The sequence below is a fragment of the Triticum dicoccoides genome, chromosome 1B, assembly GCF_002162155.2.
Source record: "Triticum dicoccoides isolate Atlit2015 ecotype Zavitan chromosome 1B, WEW_v2.0, whole genome shotgun sequence".
In the NCBI taxonomy this organism is placed as follows: Eukaryota; Viridiplantae; Streptophyta; class Magnoliopsida; order Poales; family Poaceae; genus Triticum; species Triticum dicoccoides.
The window spans coordinates 193,669,201-193,680,167 of record NC_041381.1 but is presented as its reverse complement, the minus strand read 5'-3'; positions in this window follow the sequence as shown (position 1 = coordinate 193,680,167).

Sequence of the window (10,967 nt, the reverse complement as noted above, 5' to 3'; positions counted from 1 at the left end):
TTATAGACTGTGTCGAAGTTTATAAAGTTTGACTTTGACCAAAGCTAATATGCGGACTAAATAAAAACGAAGGGAGTGATAATATAAGTGTGGTGTCATGCAAAACCTCATTTATTAGGTTATATACTCATATTATATTAAGATATGTGATGATATGATAACTAGATGAGTTACTCAAATTAGCTCTCTCCTTATTAACTCATTGTCAAATAAGCAAATTTGCTGAGTTGGATCCTACGTTACTCTTAAAGTTACTCCCATTATGGTCAAACTCACTAGTTCCACTATTCATTTCAAACAGTAACCCAAATATAACTGGAATCCTAACGTGAATATATAATGTACTACCGAACATGCACGTAGGAGTAGAATATAAACTGAGGTCACGGGAACCGAGGCGCGGTTAGTCTAACGCCATGGGAAATACATGTAGTAGTATTGCAGTCAAAATCAAGTGGCTGGTGTGGTGTAGGTTGGACAAGTGCACATACACATGCACGGTCAAAGAACAGCGCAGCGACGTCCTAGGCACGATGTGCGGATCAAACAATTAGTACGAGCAGGATCGATCGGCGTGCAACGCATCTCCTCCTTGCAAGCCACGCACTTGCACGCATGCACTGTAGCCCCATGTAGCATGATTAACTAATGATCGAGCCAGCTCTGTCACAAGCTAGGAAACACACGGTGCGTAGCGTACGGACACTAACCACTGTGTGTAGGTGTCCTTCTCTGTGCCGACGTCTGCCGGTCATCTTTACGAGAGTTCATGCAATTGGGAAGGGCTTATCGACCGAGCTCAAGTTCTCTTGTTACAAACAGTAAAATAAAAAGTAGAACAAAATCAAACATTTCTAAAAAAAAATTGGCAAACACTAAGGAATGTTTGAAGTGGTTGTAAAGTTTTATCATGAAATCACATTCGTGAAAGTCGTGCAAAGTAAAAATAAACCCAGAGCTTCAAAATGCATTTGCAATCACCATTTTCAGAGTATCAATTTTTTTTGCCACGGCTTTCATGAATGTGATTTCATGATGAAACTTTGCAACGACCATAAACATTCATTAATGTTGCCACAAAAAAATTATTATTATTACAAATTTTGAACTTACTGCTCATCCATGAGCATATAAGCTCGTGGGTAGATACTCCACATCCCTAACGACACTTTTCTTTTGCAAATAGCCACACTGTAAGAACTGCGTCAAGTGATAGTATTTTTGGGAATAGCGTCAAGTGATAGACACATGCCCTTTTGTTCCCAACCATAGACGCCTCCGCCAAAGGTCTTCTCCGTGGCACCGTTTCGGCCCCCCTCCTCTGCTCCATCTATTGATCTCTTCGGAGTGGGGATCCGCTAGTTTGGTTTTTCTTTTTATTAATTTTTATTTCCATGGCAGCATCGACGTGGTGGTGACGGTGATGCGTGCTAGAATAGCCTCTTCCTACCTCGACGATGTCGAATCCAATGTTGACGAAGGGCATGTGAGAGTTTGTGTCCCCAGATCTGTTGCCTCTCTTCGGATCTTAGCGGTTGGTGTGTCCATCAGGAAGGGCAATAGGCTGACTATTGTTAAGGTGACCTTTACATATTCTTCTATGTTGTTCTGTGGAATGGTCTGGTTTCTCCAACTCTCTAGATTGGCGGTGATGGACTAAAAGTCAATACTAGGTGCGTGTGATGCTCCAACCGACCTTTACATATTCTTCTATGTTGTTCTGTGGCATGGTCTGGTTTCTCCAACTCTCTAGATTGGCGGTGATGGACTAAAAGTCAATACTAGGTGCGTGTGATGCTCCAACCGGTGTTTCTTCGGCGATTTCGAGATCTTACTTCAAGTGGCAAATGACTATTGTGAAATTTAAAGCTTTCTATAGCGAGGACGCTTGCAGGTGTCCTTTTCTTTTCTTGTTGGTACAGTGCATTTTTTGATCTCCGGCAGGTGACGTATAACCGAAGGAAAAAGAATGATATTATAATTTTTAGTGTTATTTTAATTTTACTAGTCGTTCGACGTCCAATTGTATTTCCATTATACTGGCTACAACTTCTTTGATAATTATGAGATCTAATATGCCATTTACGTGTCCTTTCTTCAGAAAAACACCATACAGCTTGTACTACACCAAGGGCCACAAAGTATAGAAAATTACAACCTGGCCCTAGAGATACACTTGGGAGCACAGGCCTCCAAGTGTCAGCTAAAGCACAATAAGTTGCCACCGCAGCACAAACCATAGATAATGCTTCCACTAGTGACCAACACAGTCGACCAAGGATTTCGGTAATGATTATCGTCGGCTTGGCGAAGGCACTAGTAGACGGACTGTCTTTAGGGATGCATGAAGCAACTATCAAAGCCTAAGATGAGGGCTTCCACCAATCTCTAGTAGCCAAGGTTGGCCATCCCAATTTGTCGGCATCGAGGATGAAGGAGGATGAACATGTGTCTACTGGCCAAGGCCTATGTCTCGGACAGGGATTTCCAAAGGAAGAAACTAGTATTGCCATTGATCTTGTTGCACAACCTACCCACCTCAGAACTACTGAGCGGGCCTTCAATGGAGGTTGAAGTGGAAATAGCACAAGATGGGAAGAAACAAATTATTAGATCGGCCTCTTCCCAATGCATAGGATCAAAATGAGCACATTGTCTGGTCATATGACTTGTGGTTGTCCCAAGGCAATCTGCTTGAAGTTCTAGGAATTTAAGAAAGACCAAATAGAGAGGCTGGTGAAACGGATTACTGAGAACCTCATCCGGTGGAAATCCTAAAGGGGGCTGTGGGGACACAAACATGAACATGACATGTTTGAAGTAATATGGGCTTTAACTGCCTATGGACACTTGGTTTCTATTTTTTGGTTAGGATTTAATAATCTTGACGCAGTGGATAGAGTTGATCCATGTTTTGTACACATGTTAGTATTTCGCTCGTCTTGATCCTCTGACACCATCATAAGATAATCTCACGATAAAAGGAAGCTTGCGCTAATATTATCATCGCATCAAGTCAATACAACCACAACCGGGTTTAGAATGCAACCTCCGCTTAGTAGATGCACACAACAAAATAACATGAAGTTCTCAGACTAACAACATAAGTACCAAGGGCGTGGAAAACTTTAAGTTGGAAAAGCATTGATATAAATCCTAAACATTCATCTATGATGGGTGAAAACCTCTCTGATCAGCTGCCCGGTTGCGTATATGTCGTACCAGCAATTAAATCCTTCCCTGTTGAAATGGATATAAAGTATGGAGCCAATAGTGTAAGCGTAAATTTATATTGCAATGGAGAAGAATTTTTTTTTTAGTGATTCAACTAATACCAGTGGTAGTTTTGCATGGCTATAACGACCTACTTGTGATCTTCATTTTGTGGAATGCCACACAACAAATCATCGAACATACTTAGAACATTGCGAGACGAGGATATTATATGTCATGTGGTGAGTTCAACGATGGATCATACAAAGCAATCAACATGTGAATAAATGTATAAGTACATAATTGTCCCGTTATTGGTAGAAAAGCAATATTTTTACTACAATTGTTGTTTCTTTTAATAGGATTATAACATTACAAGTTCTAAGCCAAAAAGAAACTATGATACTGTGAGAGGTTTTCTAACTATGTAGTCTACTTGTTGGGGATCGTTGCAGAAATAAAAAAAAATTCTACGCATCACCAAGATCAATCTATGGAGTAACTAGCAATGAGAGAGAGGGGAGTGCATCTTCATACCCTTGAAGATCGCTAGACGGAAGCGTTGCAAGAACGTGGAGTCGTACTCGAAGCGATTCAGATCGCGGTGGACTCCGATCTAAGCGCCGAACAACGGCACCTCCGCGTTCAACACACGTGCAACCCGATGACGTCTCCCGCGCCTTGATCCAGCAAGGAGGAGGGAGAGGTTGAGGAAGAGGGCTCCAGCAGCAGCACGACGGCGTGGTGGTGATGGAGTGGCAGTTCTCCGGCAGGGCTTCGCCAAGCTCTTGAGGAGGAGGAGAGGTGTTGGGGAGGGGAGGGGCTGCGCCTTGGATGTGGTGCTGCACCCCTCCCTCCACCCCCTCTATTTATAGGGAGAAGGGGGAAGGGGGTCCGGCCCCTCTAGATGGGATCTAGAGGGGGGCGGCGGCCAAGGGGGAGGGGGCTTGCCCCCCAAGCCAAGGGGGGCGCCCCCTTTAGGGTTCCCCCCAGCCCTAGGCGCATGGGCCCAAGGGGGGGTGGCGCCCCAGCCCACTTGGGGGCTGGTTCCCTTCCACCTACAGCCCATAAGGCCCTCCGGGGCAGGTGGACCCTCCCGGTGGACTCCCGAAACCCCTCCGATGGTCCCGGTACAATACCGGTATACCCCCGAATATTTCCGGTGACTGTATGATGACTTCCCATATATAAATCTTCACCTCCGGACTATTCCAGAACTCCTCGTGACATCCAGGATCTCATCCGGGACTCCAAACAACATTCGGTAATCACATACATATCTTCCTTATAACCCTAGCGTCATTGAACCTACGGGTTCGGGAATTATGCAGACATGACCGAGACAGCTCTCCGGCCAATAACCAACAGCGGGATCTGGATACCCATGTTGGCTCCCACATGTTCCATGATGATCTCATCGGATGAACCACGATGTAAAGGATTCAAGCAATCCCGTATACAATTCCCTTTGTCTAGCGGTACATTACTTGCCCGAGATTCGATCGTTGGTATCCCAATACCTTGTTCAATCTCGTTACTGGCAAGTCACTTTACTCATTCCGTAATGCATGATCCAGTGACCAACTACTTAGTCACATTGAGCTCATTATGATGATGCATTACCGAGTGGGCCCAGAGATACCTCTCCGTCATACGGAGTGACAAATCCCAGTCTCGATTCGTGCCAACCCAACAGACACTTTCAGAGATACTTGTAGTGCACCTTTATAGCCACCCAGTTACGTTGTGACGTTTGGTACACCCAAAGCATTCCTACGGTATCCGGGAGTTGCATGATCTCATGGTCTAAGGAAATGATACTTGACATTAGAAAAGCTCTAGCGAACGAACTACACAACCTTGTGCTATGCTTAGGATTGGGTCTTGTCCATCACATCATTCTCCTAATGATGTGATCCCGTTATGAATGACATCCAATGTCCATAGTCAGGAAACCATGACCATCTGTTGATCAACGAGCTAGTCAACTAGAGGCTCACTAGGGACATGGTGTGGTCTATGTATTCACACATATATTACGGTTTCCGATCAATACAATTATAGCATGAACAATAGACAATTATCATGAACAAGGAAATATAATAATAACCAGTTTATTATTGCCTCTAGGGCATATTTCCAACACTCTCCCACTTGCACTAGAGTCAATAATCTAGTTACATTGTGATGAATCGAACACCCATAGAGTTCTGGTGTTGACCATGTTTTGCTCGCGGAAGAGGTTTAGTCAACGGATCTGCGACATTCAGATCCGTGTGCACTTTACAAATATCTATGTCTCCATCTTGAACATTTTCACGAATGGAGTTGAAGCGACGCTTGATGTGTCTGGTCTTCTTGTGAAACCTGGGCTCCTTGGCAAGGGCAATAGCTCCAGTGTTGTCACAGAAGAGAGTCATCGGGCCAGACGCATTGGGAATAACTCCTAGGTCGGTAATGAACTCCTTCATCCATATTGCTTCATGTGCTGCCTCCGAGGCTGCCATGTACTCCGCTTCGCATGTAGATCCCGCCACGACGCTTTGCTTGCAATTGCACCAGCTTACTGCCCCACCATTCAAAATATACATGTATCCGGTTTGTGACTTGGAGTCATCCAGATCTGTGTCTAAGCTAGCATCGACGTAACCCTTTACGACGAGCTCTTTGTCACCTCCATAAATGAGAAACATATCCTTAGTCCTTTTTAGGTACTTCAGGATATTCTTGACCGCTGTCCAGTGTTCCATGCCGGGATTACTTTGGTACCTTCCTACCAAACTTACGGCAAGGTTTATATCAGGTCTGGTACACAGCATGGCATACATAATAGACCCTATGGCTGAGGCATAGGGGATGACACTCGTCTTTTCTCTATCTTCTACCGTGGTCGGGCTTTGAGCCGATACAGGGAAGAACCCCTTCTTGGACTGATCCATATTGAACTTCTTCAATATCTTATCAAGATATGTGCTTTGTGAAAGACCTATGAGGCATCTCGATCTATCTCTATAGATCTTGATGCCTAATATGTAAGCAGCTTCTCCAAGGTCCTTCATTGAAAAACACTTATTCAAGTAGGCCTTTATGCTTTCCAAAAGTTCTATATCATTTCCCATCAATAGTATGTCATCCACATATAATATGAGAAATGCTATAGAGCTCCCACTCACTTTCTTGTAAACGCAGGCTTCTCCATAAGTCTGCATAAACCCAAACGCTTTGATCATTTCATCAAAGCGAATGTTCCAACTCCGAGATGCTTGCACCAGCCCATAGATGGAGCGTTGGAGCTTGCATACCTTGTTAGCATTCTTAGGATCGACAAAACCTTCCGGCTGCATCATATACAATTCTTCCTTAAGAAAGCCGTTAAGGAATGCCGTTTTGATGTCCATTTGCCATATCTCATAATCGTAGAATGCAGCAATTGCTAACATGATTCGGACGGACTTCAGCTTCGCTACGGGTGAGAAGGTCTCATCATAGTCAACCCCTTGAACTTGTCGATAACCCTTAGCGACAAGTCGAGCTTTATAGATGGTAACATTACCATCTACGTCTGTCTTCTTCTTAAAGATCCATTTATTTTCTATCGCTCGTCGATCATCGGGCAAGTCTGTCAAAGTCCATACTTTGTTTTCATACATGGATCCTATCTCAGATTGCATGGCCTCAAGCCATTTGTTGGAATCTAGGCCCGCCATCGCTTCTTCATAGTTCGAAGGTTCACCGTTGTCTAACAACATGATTTCCAGGACAGGGTTGCCATACTATTCTGGTGTGGAACGTGTCCTTGTGGACCTACGAAGTTCAGTAGCAACTTGATCCGAAGTACCTTGATTATCATTATTAACTTCCTCTCTATCCGGTGCAGGCACCACAGAAACATTTTCCTGAGCTGCGCTACTTTCCGGTTGAAGAGGCAGTACTTCATGAAGTTCTACTTTCCTCCCACTTACTTCTCTCGAGAGAAACTCTTTCTCTAGAAAGGACTCGTTCTTGGCAACAAAGATCTTGCCTTCGGATCTGAGGTAGAAGGTATACCCAATGGTTTCCTTAGGGTATCCTATGAAGACACATTTTTCTGACTTGGGTTCGAGCTTTTCAGGTTGAAGTTTCTTGACATAAGCATCGCATCCCCAAACTTTTAGAAACGATAGCTTAGGTTTCTTCCCAAACCATAATTCACACGGTGTCGTCTCAACGGATTTAGACGGTGCCCTATTTAAAGTGAATGTAGTTGTCTCTAGAGCGTATCCCCAAAATGAAAGCGGTAAATCGGTGAGAGACATCATAGATCGCACCATATCTAATAGAGTGCGATTACGACGTTCGGACACACCGTTACGCTAGGTGTTCCAGGCGGCGTGAGTTGTGAAACAATTCCACATTTCCTTAAGTGCGTGCCAAATTCGTGACTCAAATATTCTCCCCCATGATCTGATCGTAAGAACTTTATTTTTTTGTCACGTTGATTCTCTACCTCATTCTGAAATTCCTTGAACTTTTCAAATGTCTCAGATTTGTGTTTCATTAAGTAGACATACCCATACCTACTTAAGTCATCAGTGAGAGTGAGAACATAATGATAGCCTCCGCAATCCTCAACGCTCATTGGACCACACACATCTGTATGTATGATTTCCAATAAGTTGGTTGCTCGCTCCATTGTTCCGAAGAACGGAGTCTTGGTCATTTTTCCCATGAGGCATGGTTCGCATGTGTCAAATGATTCGTAATCAAGAGACTCCAAAAGTCCATCAGCATGGAGCTTCTTCATGCGTTTGACACCAATGTGACCAAGGAGGCAGTGCCACAAGTATGTGGGACTATCGTTATCAACCTTACATCTTTTGGTATTCACACTATGAATATGTGTACTATCACGTTCGAGATTCATTAAGAATAAACCATTGACCAGCGGGGCATGACCATAAACATATCTCTCATATAAATAGAACAACCATTATTCTCGGATTTAAATGAGTAGCCATCTCGTATTAAACGAGATCCAGATACAATGTTCATGCTCAAAGCTAGCCCTAAATAACAATTATTGAGGTTTAAAACTAATCTCGTAGGTAAATGTAGAGGTAGCGTGCTGACAGTGATCACATCGACCTTGGAACCATTCCCGACGCTCATCGTCACCTCATCCTTCGCCAGTCTCCGCTTATTCCGCAGCTCCTGTTTTGAGTTACAAATATGAGCAACCGCACCGGTATCAAATACCCAGGAGATACTACGAGTACTGGTAAGGTACACATCAATTACATGTATATCACATATACCTTTGGTGTTGCCGGCCTTCTTGTCCGCTAAGTACTTGGGGCAGTTCCGCTTCCAGTGTCCGCTTCCCTTGCAATAAAAGTACTCAGTCTCAGGTTTGGGTCCTTGCTTTGGCTTCTTCCCGGCAACTGGTTTACCGGGCGCGACAACTCCCTTGCCATCCTTCTTGAAGTTCTTCTTACCCTTGCCTTTCTTGAAACTAGTGGTTTTATTGACCATCAACACTTGATGTTCCTTTTTGATCTCCACCTCCGCTGATTTCAGCATTGAAAATACCTCAGGAATGGTTTTCACCATCCCCTGCATATTGTAGTTCATCATAAAGCTCTTGTAGCTAGGTGGGAGTGACTGGAGGATTCTATCAATGACCGCGTCATCCGGGAGATTAACTCCCAGCTGAGACAAGCGGTTGTGCAACCCAGACATTTTGAGTATGCGCTCGCTGACTGAACCATTCTCCTCCATCTTACAACTGTAGAACTTGTCGGAGACTTCATATCTCCCGACCCGGGCATGAGCTTGGAAAACCATTTTCAGCTCTTGGAACATCTCATATGCTTCGTGCTGCTCAAAACGCTTTTGGAGCCCCGGTTCTAAGCTGTGAAGCATGCCGCACTGAACCAGGGAGTAATCATCACTACGCGACTGCCAGTCGTTCATAACATCTTGAGTTGCTGGGAAAATGGGTGCTTCACCTAGCGGTGCATCTAGGACATATGCTTTCTTGGCAGCTCTGAGGATGATCCTCAAGTTCCAGACCCAGTCTGTATAGTTGCTACCATCGTCTTTCAGCTTGTTTTCTCTAGGAACGTGTTGAAGTTGAGGGCAACATTAGCGTGGGCCATTTGATCTACAAGACATATTGCAAAGATTTTAGATTAAGTTCATGACAATTAAGTTCATCTAATCAAATTATTTAATGAACTCCCACTCAGATAGACATCCCTCTAGTCATCTAAGTGATACATGATCTGAGTCAACTAGGTCGTGTCCGATCATCACGTGAGACAGACTAGTCATCATCGGTGAACATCTTCATGTTGATCATATCTTTTATATGACTCATGTTCGACCTTTCAGTCTCTTGTGTTCCGAGGCCATGTCTGTACATGCTAGGCTCGTCAAGTCAACCTAAGTGTTTTGCATGTGTAAATCTGGCTTACACCCGTTGTATTCGAACGTTAGAATCGATCACACCCGATCATCACGTGGTGCTTCGAAACAACGAACCTTCACAATGGTGCACAGTTAGGGGGAACACTTTCTTGAAATTTTATGAGGTATCATCTTATTTATGCTACCGACGTTCTAAGCAAATAAGATGTAAAACATGATAAACATCATATGCAATCAAATAGTGACATGATATGGCCAATATCATTTTGCTCCTTTTGATCTCCATCTTCGGGGCGCCATGATCATCATCGTCATCGGCATGACTGTTGGAAATATGCCCTAGAGGCAATAATAAATTGGTTATTATTATTATATTTCCTTGTTCATGATAATCGTTTATTATCCATGCTATAATTGTATTGATAGGAAACTCAGATACATGTGTGGATACATAGACAACACCATGTCCCTAGTAAGCCTCTAGTTGACTAGCCCATCACATGTAGTTCGTATGCTAAAGCTTTTCTAATGTCAAGTATCATTTCCTTAGACCATGAGATTGTGCAACTCCCGGATACCGTAGGAATGCTTTGGGTGTACCAAACATCACAACGTAACTGGGTGGCTATAAAGGTGCACTACAGGTATCTCTGAAAGTGTCTGTTGGGTTGGCACGAATCGAGACTGGGATTTGTCACTCCGGTTAACGGAGAGGTATCTCTGGGCCCACTCGGTAGGACATCATCATAATGTGCACAATGTGACCAAGGGGTTGATCACGGGATGATGTGTTACGGAACGAGTAAAGAGACTTGCCGGTAACGAGATTGAACAAGGTATCGGCATACCGACGATCGAATCTCGGGCAAGTACAATACCGCTAGACAAAGGGAATTGTACACGGGATCGATTGAGTCCTTGACATCGTGGTTCATCCGATGAGATCATCATGGAACATGTGGGAGCCAACATGGGTATCCAGATCCCGCTGTTGGTTATTGGCCGGAGAACATCTCGGTCATGTCTGCATGGTTCCCGAACCCGTAGGGTCTACACACTTAAGGTTTGATGACGCTAGGGTTATAAAGGAAGTTTGTATGTGGTTACCGAATGTTGTTCGGAGTCCCGGATGACATCCCGGACGTCACGAGGAGTTCCGGAATGGTCCAGAGGTAAAGATTTATATATGGGAAGTCCTGTTTTGGTCACCGGAAAAGTTTCGGGTTTTATCGGTAACGTACCGGGACCACCGGGAGGGTCCCGGGGGTCCACCAAGTGGGGCCACCGGCCCCGGAGGGCTGCATGGGCCAAGTGTGGGAGGGGACCAGCCCCAGGTGGGCTGGTGC